The sequence below is a fragment of the Callorhinus ursinus genome, unplaced genomic scaffold (genome assembly GCF_003265705.2).
Source record: "Callorhinus ursinus isolate GAN/ISIS: 27379988/994484 unplaced genomic scaffold, GSC_fseal_2.0 scaffold11, whole genome shotgun sequence".
In the NCBI taxonomy this organism is placed as follows: Eukaryota; Metazoa; Chordata; class Mammalia; order Carnivora; family Otariidae; genus Callorhinus; species Callorhinus ursinus.
Window position 1 is genome coordinate 43,593,404 of NW_027397073.1, and position 16,893 is coordinate 43,610,296.

Sequence of the window (16,893 nt, forward strand, 5' to 3'; positions counted from 1 at the left end):
GAGAGGGAGAAGCAGGCTTCCCGCTGAGCAGAGAGCCCGACGTGGGGCTTGATCCCAGGACCCTGGGATCATGACCTGAGCCGAAGACAGACGTTTAACAACTGAGCCACCCAGGCACCCCTCAAGGGTTCAATTTTCTGATGAACATGTTGTTAGGAACATTCTTGGTAGTGATCCTTGGCAAGTTCAAGTTCGCCCAAGAGTGGGGCCCAAGGGAATCACTCTGAGGTGAGACCTGTCCTTAACAAGTCCTAAACTTACAGGTAACTCTTGGGGCAAAACCAGCTTCCAGAATCTGTGTTAACTTTCAACTTGTTTTTGTTTGGATGGTTTTTCTTGTTTGCTTGATCTTCAGATCCTGAGCAAGGGTTAGTTCAGTTTTGAATGCAAGAATATTTTAAAGATGTGTCACCTATTTGTGTATATCCTCCTGAGGTCTTACTAATACATACTCCTTTTTATTCATAAAGAATTTCGGAAAATATTTTCAGTCTCTCCATAAACTTGATGAACCTGACAACTCATTTGCTGAATAGCATCAGAAATCTCCATCAATTTATCTGCTTGATTTTCATGTATTCAATCACATTAAAAACCCTTCCTTCCTTATGTAATTCATAATGTGTAAAGTTTCAAATTTCTGAACTCTATTTCTAGAATAGGATCAAAATTTAAGAATTGACCAAAATATGCATAATGCATCTTTAGAATTTTGAAAACTTCTTGAATGAGACAAAATTCATTTTGGAGATACACGAACCAAATGAAAACTTGATCACCTGGTATGTCTCTGTCTTAAATATTAAAAAATATGGTAATATTTGGGAAAAACACATTTAAATAAAGCAGAATCCCTATCGGAGGATGAACCTACTACTACAGTCTGCTGCCACTGGACAGAAAAGAGTCACCTATGTCTAAGAGGAATTTAATGTTTTCTTCACCTGCAAATAACCAAGAAAAACTACAGTAGATGGAAAAAATGACAGTGATTTTATCAAGGAACTGTACGTATGCATTTGACAAACACCTCTTGGTGTTTTTTAAATGTATTCAGTTTGATGGGTCTCTTTGATTGGAAATATGCTGAGCAAAACCGTACTGTTCGAAAGCTTTCATATAGGCCCTGAAAATGCTGGCTGAGGTTTATTTAATTTTAGCTTATCAGAATATTGTTAGGGGTGAGCTATGTGGAACTCGAGCATTTCGCCACTCTGCTTAGAAATAACTTTATTGACCTCAAACACTAGGGTGGAGGACAAAAGTGCAAGAGCAATTCATATTTTTTGGTATCCCAACATATCACATAGTACTAATACCATATTGATCCCATCAGATGCAGAAGCACCTATACAAAATGCTTTATCCCAATAAAAGAAGAGTTGGGAAAAGAGAAATGAGGTATCGTTAAACATTTGAGACCACCCTGTAAGACTTTTAACTGATTAGTTAGAAAGTAAACACTTTCTAATAGTCAATTTGAAAGTTGCTAAAAGTAGATCTTAAAAGTTCTCATCACAAGGAAAAAAAGTTATGTAGCTATGTGTGGTGATGGATGTTAACTAGACTTACTGTGATCATTTTGCAGTATACACATAAATCATGTTATACACCTGGAACTAATAGAGCATATTTCGAAGAAAGTTATATTAAAAAGGTGAACACTTGATTTCTGTATCACTTCTTTCCCATCCTAGTATGGCAAACACATTTCTTGGATTTGAAAGATCTTTATTAACTCAGCAACCCCTGTACGTTTTGGTCTCAGGTGCCTTTGCATTTTCAAATATTTTCAGGACCCTAAAAAGGTTTTATTTATATGGGTTCTACAGTGTTAAAATTGCAAGAGCCATTTTTAAAATGCTAGCATACATAAATACACATTTCATTAATCATCAGCAATGACATGATAGATCATGTAGTTTCTGGAATACTCTGCTGAACACCTATATGAGAATAAGAATAACACAGGCCAAAAAAAAAAAAATGGTTCTAGTATTAAGTTTTACCTTATGTACCCCCAGAAAGGGACTCGGGGACCCCAAATGGGACCCTGGACCATACTTTGAAACTGCTGCATTAATTCATTAATATAATAAGTGTCTACTGTGGACTGGGTGCTGAAAGAGCTACTATAGGTATGTGGTTAAAGGACTTGACCTTTTTTGGTACTTTTATAGCTTAAAGACAGTGCAGTCTAAGCTTCAAATTAAGCTTCTCTAAGGCAAAGATTGTTTTAGTCCTAGTATAGCCTCAAGGTTCTATAGACATATATTGTAAATGCTTAATATTTACATAATAAATGGGCAGTCCTTTATCCTCTATCTCTGAACCTGTGATGCACACTATATCTGAAAACATGCAAAGGTACACCATTTTAAACATGGACAGATGACCCTCTCTCATTCATAAAACCAAACAGAGTGAGAAAACCATAACAGGAGAAACCAGATCAAATGTCAGGACCAAGAAGACAGAAAAGTAAATTGTTATTCAGTTGTGCAGCATCATTCTCTGAAGAATTTTGAATGCTAACAATTCACAGTAAATGAAACAGGTAAACCTCTTGAACTCAGCCAGACCTGGGTCCACACTGCAGCTAGGCCAGAGTCCAAGCTGTGGAACCATGGAAAAAAGTTTTCTCTGAGCTTATTTCTTCCTCTTTAAATAAAAAAAGGGGTGGTGGGAGGAAAGAGGTTATTATGAATGTCAGCTTAAATGGATGTGAATAAAGTTTAGCACCTTTAAAAGATGATGCGAATATGTTTTTTTTAAAATTCTCACGGTAATGTCAAATTATTTGCATTTACAGAGAAAATACAATAGAAAATAACTCCAAGATATGGGGAATACGGCAATGTGATGGGTCCCCAATTCCTTGATGAATTTAAGAAGGGGGGGGTGAGATTGTAGACCTATAATCAGAAGGGACTCTGGTGACAATGACAAGAAGCAGAGGGGTGACATAGACATGAAACATGTGCCTCAGGGAGGAAGGTCCCCCCACCCCAAGGAAGGCAGAGGTGAAATGATTTTGAAAAAGCAATGCGGAGGCCAGAGAAATTCTAAGACCGTTTTATGCTCTATGGCTCATGATCCATCAGGAGAATGAAGCCTGCTTTTAAGTGTCATGGTTTCTTGGTAATTCCTGTTGTTCTAGAAATTTTGGGGGTAATTAGATATTTATAACTGCTTCAGAAACTAGAAAAAAAAATGAACGGAATGACTAGTTTCCTGCTTTTAAGTGAAAGATAAAAACACAGCCAGTATATTTGAATTAGAAATATTCCCATTTTTTTAGTCATGAAATTTTTTCCTTCTAGGGTATATTACACATTCAAATGCCAAAACATTTGTTTTCTAACAGCTTCATTGAGCTATAATTCATATCAAGATATATTAATTTGATGGAAAAATAAGGCTACCATACATGACTTCAATTTTAAAGAGCCATTTCCATATATGCCTATATAAAAACTGGTTTTAAGAATGCTTTTATATTTTTTCCCTTCATTTTCAAGTAAGCTATATCTCTGAAAAAGATCTCTAATTGTTATCCCAAACAATCAACTTAAAACTAACTTTGGCATTGATGAAGACAGTGTTAAAATGAGGAGAAAGGGTGCTGAGAAATAATTTAAGTCCAATGTAAAATAAAAACCAAACTGTCTAGATCACCTTTTACATTTATAGTTACTGCAGAAAAATGAGTTATTGAATGTAACTATTTTCATCCTGGTTAAAGATTTTAGGTATGCATATGAGTACAATTGCTTTTCCCCAAGAGCTGAACACTTGGATACTTATCAAAACTCAAAATTGCTTGTGAATTGATTTTGTCTCCTTAAATTCAGTTCTAGTAATACCAAATAAAAATCTTTCACCAATTCAACAGCTTAATCTCCAGACATTAGATTCTGAATTCACTGTGTAGTATTGAAACTCAGAGCTCTTGTTATGCTGGGAAGAGTATAATACTTCAAGAATAGAGTCCTATTGCACCAAAATGTCTCAAAGGATAAATAATGACAAATTAGGTGAACAAGCTGTGTTCATATGTGCCTACAATATCTGATGTTGACTTATTCATTCTTGTTTGTTCTGATGATGGTATCCCCATATTGCTTCATTATTTTGTTGGTGATATGGGAAGGCAGCAGGCATACTTATTTAAGGCAGAAACATTTGTTGGATTTGGGTCATTAATCTGTACTAGGTTACCAAATCTAAGATCTTAGCCTCTGCTGTCATATTTTTGTCAGGTAAAAATCATGATTTGGCAAGAATGCTATGATAAATATGAACATTTGACCCATGAATTTGAAAATTTAGGTGAATTAGAAAAATTCATTGAAAATTACAACTCCACAAAACCAAAACAAAAAGAAATAGAAAATCTTAGTAGTCCTGTATCTTTAAAGAAAAAAAAAAAAAATAGGATCCATGACTTAAAACTTTCCCATAATGAAAATCTCCAGGTCCCAAGGATATAAGCAGTTACTCTTTCCAAGTAATTAAATAAAAATACTTACATAAATCATCCAGAGAATAGAGGATACACTCCCCACTTTGTGAAGTTAGCATACCTGATACCAATAAAAATTACATGGCGGTTTTTCTTATGAACATAGACATAAAAACCTTAAAACAGCTGAATCTAATGATATATAAAAATCACTAAGTTGGGTTAATGCCAGGAACACAAGTTGGGCTTAATTTTGAAAAATCAATCACTGTAATTCACCATTACTGAATAAAGAAAAATCATATGGATAATTAGATACAGAACAGAGGTTTAATAAAATCTAGTATTTATGGCTGAAACTTAGAAAATCATCAGTAAAGGAATGGAAGAGAACTTCTCTAATGTGGTAAAAACCTATAGCTACCCTCAAACTTAAAGAATGAATAATTGAAAGTCTGCTCCTTGAGTTGAACAAAGCAAAGATTGTCAATCACTTCAATTCAGCATTGACTGGGACTTCTTTTCTAGTGCATTCAGGCAAGAAAGTAAAAGATAATTGAAAAAAAAAAAGACTTAAACCCCATAATTGTTGTAGAAAATGCAAAATATCATATAGACTATTAGAATTAATAAGTTAATTTAGCAAAACCCTTAGACACAAGGCCAATATCTCCATACAAGGCAACAAAAAAATTAAAAATAGAAAAACACTTGTAATAGCACCAAAAATATTAAGTACCTAGGAAAATGAGCCAAACTACAGAATTTTGCAGAAATCTGTAATACTTAAAAAAAAAAAAAAAAAAAAAAAATTTTTTAATGTGTCAGAGCGTGAGCGCACAAGCAGGGGGAGCTGCAGGCAAAGGGAGAAGCAGGTGCCCCCTGAGCAAGGAGCCTGATGGGAGGCTCAGTCCCAGGACCCCGGGATCAGGACCTGAGTGTAAGGCAGAGGCTTAATGGACTGAGCCACCCAGGCGCTCCCAGAAATCTATAAAATTTTAGAGAAATTAAGACCTTAATAAACATATTGAAAGACTCAATATATTAAGGATAACAATTTCTCACAATTTGTCATTAAGTGTAATCTCAAGATTCCAGAGGCTTTTTGGGGGGGGGGGGGAATGGACGATCTCATTTTAAATCTATATAAAATGTAAAAGGTCCCAAAAGAGTTAAGGACAGTCTCGAATACAGTTGGAAGACTTACACTATTAAATCTCAAGCCTTACAATAGGATTGCCACAGAAGAGTAAAATTGGTTCAAGGATAAACAAGTAGACCAATAGAACATAAAGTCCAGAAATAGACTCACACCTATGTGTGATTTTCAGGCAGGGTGACACTACAATATCGTGGAGTAGAGATTTTTTTTAATGTTTCTGGACTGATATATGTTTGGTTTCTAATATTGAATTCTAGCTTATACTATGTAGAAAAGTTGGTTCCAGATGAAGTGTAGATGTAAATATGAAAGTTAAAGTTTCAACCTCATTAGTCATCAAGGAAATGCCAATTAAAACCATTAGGGCAATACTGAGTGCTGGGGAGAAATCAGCCTTCTTGCGCACTACTAGAGGAGGGAGGGGACTATAAATTTGTGCCACCTCTTCGGAAAAATGTTAACATTGACTACACATAAACCTTATTTGTCATGTTTTGTAGGAAGCTTTTTAAATAGTCACTAAGTAAGTTGCCATTTTTTCTTAAGTTAATTCCTAGATGTTTTATGGTTTTATTGCCCTCAGATTGTTTTTTCCCCTTTCTGATTGCATTTTCTAATTGGTTATTACTGCACTTTAGGTAAGCTTTATTTTCTCTGTTGGTCACATGTGATTTTCAATTATATGTTTAGGTAGAAACTCTTAGAATCTCAATTAGTATTAGTTTTATCTCTTCATTTCCCACACTTATTTCTATCATTGTTTTGGTAAGGATCTCGACTAACATGAATATTAGTGAGAACAACTAAAATATCTTGTGCCTGACAATTTAATAAGATTTCTAATATTTTATTAAAAATTATGAATTTTGGTTTTGGTAACTATTTCAGGTTAGGGAAGTTTTCTTCTATTCCTAATTTTCTAAGAAATTTTATTAAGAATGAGTAGTGAACTTGATCAAATTCTTTGCATGTCTTTGGGTGATTAACATATTTTATTACACATAATTTGTATATGTAACTTGTTTTTATATATTTACATGCCTTAATGTTGAAAATATTTTCCCTTTTATGTTATTCTTTATATTTCTGTACTCTATTTGGAAGTATTCACCTGTGTTTTTGTATCTGTGTTTATATAGCCTTCGGGTGCTTCTGACTTGTTTTAGGATCAAGATAATGTTAGGTTTTAAAATGAGTTGAGAAGTTTCCCCTCTTTTTCTGTTCTCCATATCAGAACTATCTTTTTCTCATTGGTTTTGAAGAGCTTACCCACAAAATCATTTGGACTCATTCTTTCTTAAGGGAATGCATCTTGGCTGGGGCACCTGGCTAGCTTAGTTGGTGAAGCATGGGACTCGATCTTGGGGTTGTAAATTGGAACCTCATGTTGGGTGTAGAGATTACTTAAAAATACAATCCTTTAAGAAAATTTTAAGAATATCTAATAGAATAAATTTTTTTTTAAAAAGTACATCTTATCTGCCTTTGATTATCATTTTTTCTAAAGATTTTATTTGACAGAGAGAGAGACAGCTAGAGAGGGAACACAAGCAGGGGGAGTGGGAGAGGGAGAAGCAGGCTCCCTGCTGAGCAGGGAGCCCAATGCGGGGCTCAATCCCAGGACCCGGGCATCATGACCCAAGCCAAACGCAGATGCCTAACAACTGAGCCACCCAGGCGCCCCTGACTATCATTTTTAAAAGATTATTTTTAGGCTTATGTACTTTTCTTGGGTCAATTATGGCAGTGCACATCGGGAAGCAGTGACATTTTTTCCTAGGATTTCAAATTGACATATGCATATTTCACATTAATAGTTTGCCTTTTTTTATATGCAGTTAGATTCCTATCTATATTACTTACGATACTATTGATATATTTATTTGATCAGATTTACGAAAGTTTATCTTCTTCTAAACAGTTTTGTTTTTTCAGTGATCTGGAATTTTGTCTTAATGATCTAGTCTGAGGTTGGTTTTTTTTTTTTTTTTAATTACACAACACATATTCTTTGTACTTTCTAAAATGTGTGATCCTCATCTGTACACGTCCACTTGGAGCAGTAACTGGTTACCAGTGAGAGATCTTCTATTTCCTAAATTTACCTTAAAGCAGACTTTATGTTTAAAAGTCTATAAAAGCCCAGGGGCCCCTGGGTGGCTCAGTTGGTTAAGCATCTGCCTTCGGCTCGGGTCATGATCCCGGAGTCCTGGGATCGAGCCCCCCATCAGGCTTCCTGCTCAGTAGAGAGTCTGCTTCTCCCTCTGCCCTTCCATCCCACTTGTGCTCTCTCTCTCTCTCTCTCTCTCAAATAAAATCTTAAAAAAAAAAAAAATCTAGAAAAGCCCAAATGCAACTATGGCTTGAGGTCCTCTTCAACTAATGCAAGCATGAGATCCCTGGCCAGACCTAGTCCAATGATAACAGGTCAGAATTTTTATTACTGGTAGATCTCTATTTGCTGCTTCTCTCCATCCTTTATTAAACAGAATTACCCAAATCCAATATTCTGTTGTCCACTGAGGTTGTCCCATCTTGGTTAGCATTACAATTACTTTGCTTCCATGTATTGTTTGACTTTTTAAATATCAGAGACCTTGGGGTGCCTGGATGGCTCTGTCGGTTAAGTATCTTCCTTCAGCTCAGGCTATGATCCCAGGGTCCTGGGATGGAGCCCCCTGTCAGACTCCCTGCTGAGCAGGGAGCCCGCTTCTCCCTCTGCCCCTGCCCCCACTCATTCTCATTCTCATTCTCTCTCTCTCTCTCTCTCTCTCTCTCTCTCTCTCGATCTTTAAAAAAAAAAATCGGACCTCAGAAGATTCGGGACTACAAGTAATTTCTGTATGTCTATAACAATAAAGCAAACATTTCAAGTGCTATTTGCTTGCCGTCTTGACCCAGTTCATCAAATTTGAATGGCTTTGTATAAATGAACCCTACAATATAAAATATTTTACTTAAATAATCCTCTCAACATGTTTTCTCATTCAACCCTCACTATTAGGAAAATGAAAGTTGAAATACTTTTTGAAAAACAATGTTTCAAAAAGATTCACTCAGACATGAAGTTAAAGCATGCCTGGATATCAGCCCCCACCCCGCTCTCCCCGCCACTGGTGGCTTAAAGTACCACAAGCCACTGACTAACAAAAGAAATGGAAAAAAAAATCCATTCTAATTAGCAGATATTTTACTTTCTTCGGAAATAAAGGCAATGTCCCTATAACTGGCAGGAGCACTACTCAAATTGAGATGCATGCACACTTTTACTTCAGCTAGAAATGAAGTTGCCATTTCCTTGATGGTTTCAAGTCTCGGAACAAGTGTTGGTCGAAAGCCTGCAGTCATTCTGTTGCTCCTTTCCGGATTTACAGCTTTGGGGGACAGAGGGATTATCCTGTAACAAAGATGCTTAAAGTTATGCGGTATTGGTAATTTTGCTTCTAGAGAGCATGTACAAAAATACTGTGCAAAAAGTTGTATACATGGGTGTCTTACCTTTCTTGCTATCTCTCTGCTTTATATTCCTTCCCACCTCAGGTCAATTTTGCAGAAATAGATTAGGCAGATTGGGCTGCTCATCTTCTCCAGCTCTAAACAGAAACAGTAAAAACAAGCTACATATTCCTCTCTTGTTCTCTTTGGATCTCTGCGATTGCTGAAGTTGAGCTGATTTTAGTGAAATAGGGGGGAAGAAGTCATCCCCTGCTCTGCTTTGCAAACTGCCATTCATTTCAGGAAATAACTCCCTGCCTGTTGGCTGGAGATCCAGCTGCTTGTCATGTTAGACCATGTGGCATCTACTGCTGAGTCCAGCTGTACAGCCAAGATCAGTGCCCTAAGGACTGAGCACAGAAATGCTGTGATCCCTGGCGGTGACAGGGTCTCTGCTAACAAGCCTCTAGACATTCAAGATGAAATGTCATCACCCCAGCACAGCTATCACAGAAAGATGAAACAAAGCATCTAAAGACCTTTAATAGCATCCGAGTCGGGGAAATAAGTGAGGCATCCCAGGTGTAGTTCCTCATTCTCTGGAGTTGATGTCAATTCTTTGAGCAATTGTGACCCCTTCTTTATCACCTCTATTCTCAATACTCAGAGATGAAAAGATAACTTGTAATAACACGTTTTCCCATGATGGAGCTTAAAACATTTTTAGAGCTCACTGCTAGTTGTCCTCCATTAATAATTATTAAGTGTCTATTCTGTATAAGTCCCCCAGCTAGAAGTTGAAATAGACAAATTAATAGAGTCCCTACCTAAATGGTGTAGCAGGTAAGGATCAGTCGATTTTTATTTTAGCTGAGTCTATGCTGGCCTTAAACCAATGACAGGTGTTTTTATAAGAGGGAAATCTGAACACAGATGCGGGGGAAAGAAAGCCATGTGCACGTGGAGGCAGGGATTGGAATGAGGTATCTTTAAGCCAGAGAGTGCCAAGGATTTCCAACAACACAAGAAAGTGGGAAAGAGGCATAGGGACAGACTCTTCCTCTGCCTCTGGTAAGAGCAAACCCTCCTGACACCTTGATTTCAGACCTCCAGAACTTTAAGACGAGAAGTTCCTGTTTTTAGCCACCCAGTGTCTGGTAATTTGTTACTGAAGCTGAAAGGAATGAATTCATCTTCTCTACAGTTCTTGGGCTAGGTTATAAAGGAGAAGCTTTTAGATTGAGTATAGTCCAAAGGAGTTGGGTAAGATGCAGAATGCAGTACACGGTCACTATGTAGCACTCAACTGTGATTTATTCCTTTAAAGCTCTATTAAGGTCATTCTCTTTTGTAACAAATAAGAGCCAAGATCTCTTTCTGTGTACCACCTTCCACAGGTCATGCCACCTGGAGAAGGTTTATAAAGCTGAGCACTGAAAAGGCCCCTGTCAGTTGGAATATTCTTCTCTAGCTCAGTTCCTTCATTAGAGCAGGTAACACTCATGCCCTAGCTGCTTTCTGGTTGTGGCAAAAAATGTCATGTGTGTCATCAGTGGTCTTCCAGCTTGGCCAGGGATGAAAGGCCAGGCACTAGAAAAATAATAACATATTATTCCGTATCCTGGCTACGGATATGTTTAAATTTCTACTGGACCCAGCAATATTTGGCACTATATAGTGTGTGACCATAAGCAATGATTGTGTTTTAAAAACATGCCAGGACTAATACATCCTGAGTGCCATCTATCAAAACAGTTACATTGGAACCACACACCTCGCCATTGTCCCCACTACCCTGAGCATTACTAGAACTCCTCTTCTGCAATTTTCCTCAGATCTGGTTAATGAACCACACCAGAGAATCAGCCTCATAAATTTATAGTCACACATAATTTTGACCATTAAGAATGTCATTGTGCTTGATGGATCTTACCCATCTCATCCATCAGAATTGACTTTGAATAACTTTTGACCATTTCCCCAAATAAAATCCACCATCCATGGAGAAATATTTGCCTCCAGTGAGCACATTCAAAAGAATGATAGCTTCTAAAAATTCTTTCAAAAGAGTGCGGTGCACTGTGCCTTGCAGATGGTTGGCACCCAATAAATACTTGCAGATTTGCTTTCAATGAACTGTGTGAGTTCTGAAGACCACACCAAGGGAGTAATTCCAGAAATAAAATAGTAAAACAAGTATATAGCTTTCTAACATGAATTGTAAGAAGGAGATACTCAATTATATATTTGAACTGTAATCCATGTTAAAAAGTAGTAGTAGTACTTCATTGCCATATTGATAGAAAACCTATCTTCCTAACCATTAGGAGATAGAATTTTATGGGTTTTCCAAATTACAAGCACAGAACACATGTACAGCTAAACTTATGATTACATTTTGCTTTTAGTTTTTATTTTCTTGGATGATAAATAGCATAGTCAGACATGATTTCAGAAAAATTGTATTTTTTGTTCCATTTTGTTGTCTGGAACCATCTATTCATTTTCTTGTCAAACTGTAACTGTGAATCCAGAGGTTACATTTGTAAAAGCAGCAGGAAAGCAGTTAGGCTGATACAAAGACCAAATCCACTAGCACTGGGGTAACTAATGCACAGGTTTCATGAATTGTTTCTTCACGCCAAGAACTCTGTTGGAGAAGGTTCAGAGAGGAAAGAATGGACTATTACTGAGGGATTAGACAACAAATGTGACTGGATTGTCAACAGAAAAAGTGACAGAAGGTGTTAGTATTTCAGTGACTTAGGGTGTGATAATGTAGGTTTTCTTTTAGTAGTCTTCTTGCTTAACCTGACTTCTTAGCTAGTCCCTCTAGCAGATGAAAAAGGACAGATTGAAGCAAAACCACTATTTTTTTTTAAGAGCAAACATGAGATATTAGGCTTTTAAAGGGGCTCAAGTTACAGGAGTGTAAGATGCAGCCACTTCGGAAAACAGTCGGGGGGGGGCGTTTCAAAAGGTTAATCGTGGTTACCATAGTACACAGCAATTACATGCCTAGATATATACCCAAGAGAAATGGAAACATCTATCCGCATAAAAACTTGTACATGAATGTTCATAGCATTGTTCATAATGCCAAAAAGGGGAAACAGCCTAAATGTCCGACTGTGAATGGATAAACAAAAGGTGACATAGGTATACAATGGAATATTATTTGGTAATAAAAAATGAAGTATTGATCTATGCTACAACATGAATGAATCTTGAAAATGTTATGCTAAATGAAAACAATCCCAAAGGACCATAGAGGATTCCATTTATAGGAAATGTCCAAAGTAGGCAAATCTATCGGGACAGAAAAGAAATTAGTGATTTCCAGAGGCTGGGGAAAGAACGGGAGATAGGGGAGTGACTGCTAATTAGTGGTTTCTTTTTGGGGTGATGAAAATGTTTTAAAGTTGATCTGGTGGTGGTTGTACTACTCTACGAATACACTAAAAATCATCGAACTGCACACTTTAAATGGGTGGATTGTATGGTATGTGAATTATATCTCAAAGCTGTTAAAAAAAAAAAAATGACTCCAATCTTTTTGAAAGTCTCAAGCCCTGTGTTAAAAGGACTTTCTCCGTAGGTACTATTATTTCTCCCAGGTAAGAGATAAGGAATGAGATTGAACTTTCAGTATCTGAAGAAACTCCAGCTTCTGCTACATCCCCAGCAATAAAATGGGTTTAGTCAAATTTGGGGTAAAGATGTTTTAGCTGCTTTGTCGTTTTGTTTTGGGGTTTTGTTTTTGTTTTTTTCCCAGAGCATATCATGCTTACCGTGAGTGAACAGATAGGCTTTTACATTTGATGTCTTGTAAGCCAAACTAGCTCTTAGGAGATCATACTAGCTTCTGGTGTTTTAGTGTCCCCAGTGTCTCAGAAGTTAAGGCCATCACACTAAGGGTTTGGGGAACATTCAATCTTGTATATATCCTCAAATTCTGGTCTTGTTCTAGTTTCTTTAGGAAGTCAAATTTGACTGATGTCACTTCTGTTAATCTGTTATTTGGCATTTATTTGTGCTAAGGACTTATTTTATGTGTATTTACTCATTTGATCCTTACAACAATACATTGCACAACCCCAAGGAGAACACCACAGAAAATGGACATAACATCCGACTCAACAGTTCTTACATTTCATTATCCCAGTGGCTCAGTGAGGTTCAGAACATTATCCAAGATGACATAACCAGTAAACAGTGGAGCAGACTGTGAGCTTTGGCCTACTTGGCTCAGAAACCGTACTAGGTGAGACTCCAAGCTGAGAGTTAGTGGAAGAAGTTGGTTAGTACAGTGAAGGAGACCATGACAGTATGACATACACACTAAGCATTAGGGTTCTGTTTGCAAATATTAGGGTTCTGTTTGCAAATACTAGTTGTATCACTTAATTTTGTGGACTGTGATCTGTTACTTATGCTCTTTTGCCTCACTTTCTTGGCTGTAAAAGCAGAATGTTAATTTTACATATTTTGGGATTTTAAATGAGATCCTTCTAAAGAGGTCACTACAATGTCTGGTATACTCTACAGCTATCAACAAGTGTCAACTCTTAAGGTGCCTGTGAGTTTGAGACTTTATAAGGCAATTATATTACTGATTTTGTCCATGCCTCGGAAGCAACAGTTGAGTGGCAAGACTGTCCAATGATTCTAGCTGTTTTAGTGATAGAGTTGGATCTCCCCATCATTGGTGGATTCGTGAAGAATCAGCCATTGATATTTTACTTACCTAAATTAGCTACAAAAACATCAGTGCACTGATCAAGTGTATGTGTACTTACAAGTTCCCTGACCCTTGAGCATCGAGTAGTGTGTTCAACAAGTGAACTGTGTTTTACAGAGCTGGAGGACTGGAGCTTATTTTGTCTTTATTTAGTTGTGAGCAGGCATGGAATGTTTAGTTATTTCAATTCCCCTGCACAAAACACTTGTATTTGAGAAAAACATATTTGAGAAACAACCTATCAATATGTACTTAAAAAATATACATGTAGCCAAAAAAAAAAAAAAAAAAAAAAAACCCCAACAGAAACAAGTTGTGGAACAGGGTGATCTATGTGATAAAATCAGAGTGAAGGTGGGGAGATGTGACTATGGCATTGTATCTTCTCCCATAATGCAAAATGATTCTATGGATGAACAGTAGCTACCCCTAGAGCAAATGAGAAGTAGGAGGATGTGAACAGCTAGAATGGGAGAAGGACTCTTCATGTTAGGCCATTTTGCACTTGTTGATTTGTACTCATGAATGTATTATTCCAAAAGTTAAACACAATTTTAGAAGTCTCTCCAATGACTTTTGGGTTAGGAAAAGTTGAGGAAGCATACTCACATCACTTTTTAATAAACGGTAATTGTTGAACAGAGGGTAAAAAGGGCACGTTGAATTCTTGGTTGTCACTTAGGAAAAAAATGCAAATGAAGAGCCAGTTGTTTTCAATCTCCATATTTATAATTATGAACTGGAGAATAAAAAAAAAAAAGAGAACACAAGGAGAAACCCCAGGTGGTGGTGGTTAGCTAAGGAGGGGAAAGATAGCTGAGCAGTCAGACTCTGTTGCCTGGGAGAAGATCATGACCTTGAGACCAAGTGAGCAGGGACACTTTCAAGGAGAGTCCAGCTCAGTTATATTTGCACTAACCATTTTAAACCACAGGATTGTTTTCTCATAATTAATGAAAAGCTAAGAGTTCAAAAACACTTTGCTTTTAACACACCATCTATGTTATATAATATAGGACATAAGGTATGTTAAATATATGCATGATGTATTTAGTAAAACTTTGAGTTAGTTGATTTCCTTGATATATTTGTACTATTTTGAATTGAAAAAAAAAATCAAGGCTTACCTGAAAATGGAAAAAACCTTCGAAGCCAGAAAGACTATATCACAACCACATGCCCTGCAGCACAGCAAATCATTTTTCTATTGTTATATGGTTGATTTAAAGGTTATTTGCAAATATGATTTAGAACAATTTCATTATTTCTCCTTCAGATGAGTCCAAGTAATCTGTAAACTTTAAGCTCCTTGAGGTCAAGATGATGTCTTAGCTTGTATGTCATTTCCAGGCACATAATAGACCCTAAATCACAGTTTTAAGAACGAATTTAGGATTACAAACTCAGCCATGCCTGTTTTTAAATTAATTTAGGGCTAACGGACTAGCTCTGAGTGAGCCGTGGGAGTGCAGCCGTGAGTGGGTTGATGTTATTTACAGTCCCATGAGGAGCACTTTCCCCCTTTTTTTTTCAGAAGGGGGATTAATCCAAGGATAACAAACCATCTAGTCTGAGACATCTTGCGTTATAGAGTGAATTAAAAAAAAGTTTGAGATTGACTTGAGTTTCCTCTCCTGACCGCCCCGATCACTTGAGTGTCCAGGGAAGAAAAGAACTAAGTGAATCAGTGAATCATTGAGCCCTCAGCCATGTCTGCTTCCAGCGGTTGCTTTTCAGAAAGGAGAATATGGCGCAGCAAACCTCGAACACAAATATAAGTCATAGCTCTGCTACTTCTAACTGCTGTGGGCCTTGGACAATTCATTTTACTTCTATTTTTTTTTAAGATTTTATTTATTTATTTGAGAGAGAGAGAGAATGAGAGACAGCATGAGAGGGAAGAGGGTCAGAGGGAGAAGCAGACCCCCCCTCCCCCCGCTGAGCAGGGAGCTGGATGTGGGACTCGATCCCCGGACTCCAGGATCATGGCCTGAGCCAAAGGTAGTTGCTTAACCAACTGAGCCACCCAGGCACCTCATTTTACTTCTAGAAAGGCTTTACTTCTAGAAAGTTTTCCCCATTGGTAAAATGGGGTGAGGGAGAGGGCAGAGGTGACGTTGCAGGTTTTGACAACCAACCACGAAGACCCTTTGTAGATTCTAAGCAGTGTATCAGGATAAATTACATCAGACTGCTGAACAGCTTTTTGTTCCTAGATCCCACACTGTGGTGGTTTATTTGTCAGTGCATACCACATGGGTTTAGCTGTATGGATTTGCCCTCTTTGGAATTTGGCAAATCCTGTTAAATTCTGAGTTGCAGACTGGGCGTGCCTCCCCTAGGCTCCAGTCCCCTTCATCCCTACCTTTGCTGTGTCGGCCTCAAATTTCCTAGACTTCCTGACAACCCTCAGCTCTCTGGTTTGGTGTTTTCTACCGAATTCACAACTCAATTTTCGTACTGCAACAGGACAATTTCTAGCTCTAAAATTTTATGATTCTTAGTGAAATAGCTCCTTGCAAAATGAAATATTTTTAAGGCTCTTTATTCAGAAATAAATGCACTTATCCCTAAAATTATACTGAACACAATCAAATTTTTAGTGATTCAGAGGCATCCAGGATCTTTCATGACTTATAGTCATTATTATGCATATCAATTTTCATTGTATGCTAGTGTGAAGGCATTTTGATTATTGGAGTTTACTGCAAATTGGCCTACATCCCTGTAATAAATGGGCCTCACTGTTAGCTAGCATTTTATCTAGGCTTTGTATCCTTAGAACTGTGCTGGGGGAAAAAAAAAGAATATTCTGTACTGCCTGTTCTTGCCTTGATTTTTTTTTCTACTGACTGTATCAATTCCTATCAAGGGTTCACCTCTTACTTTTTAATTGCTTAATTATGCAAATAAAATTTTTGCTCATTTCATCTCTACACTGATTTTTTTCTTCAACACTTAGTTAATATTAATTCATCTACTATTTTAATCTACTGACATCCATGGAGTAAAGCCAAATGAATTGAGAATATGAGACATAGGAGTGCACATGCATTTCTTAATCATGCAAAGGGTAAATTAAATCTTGTC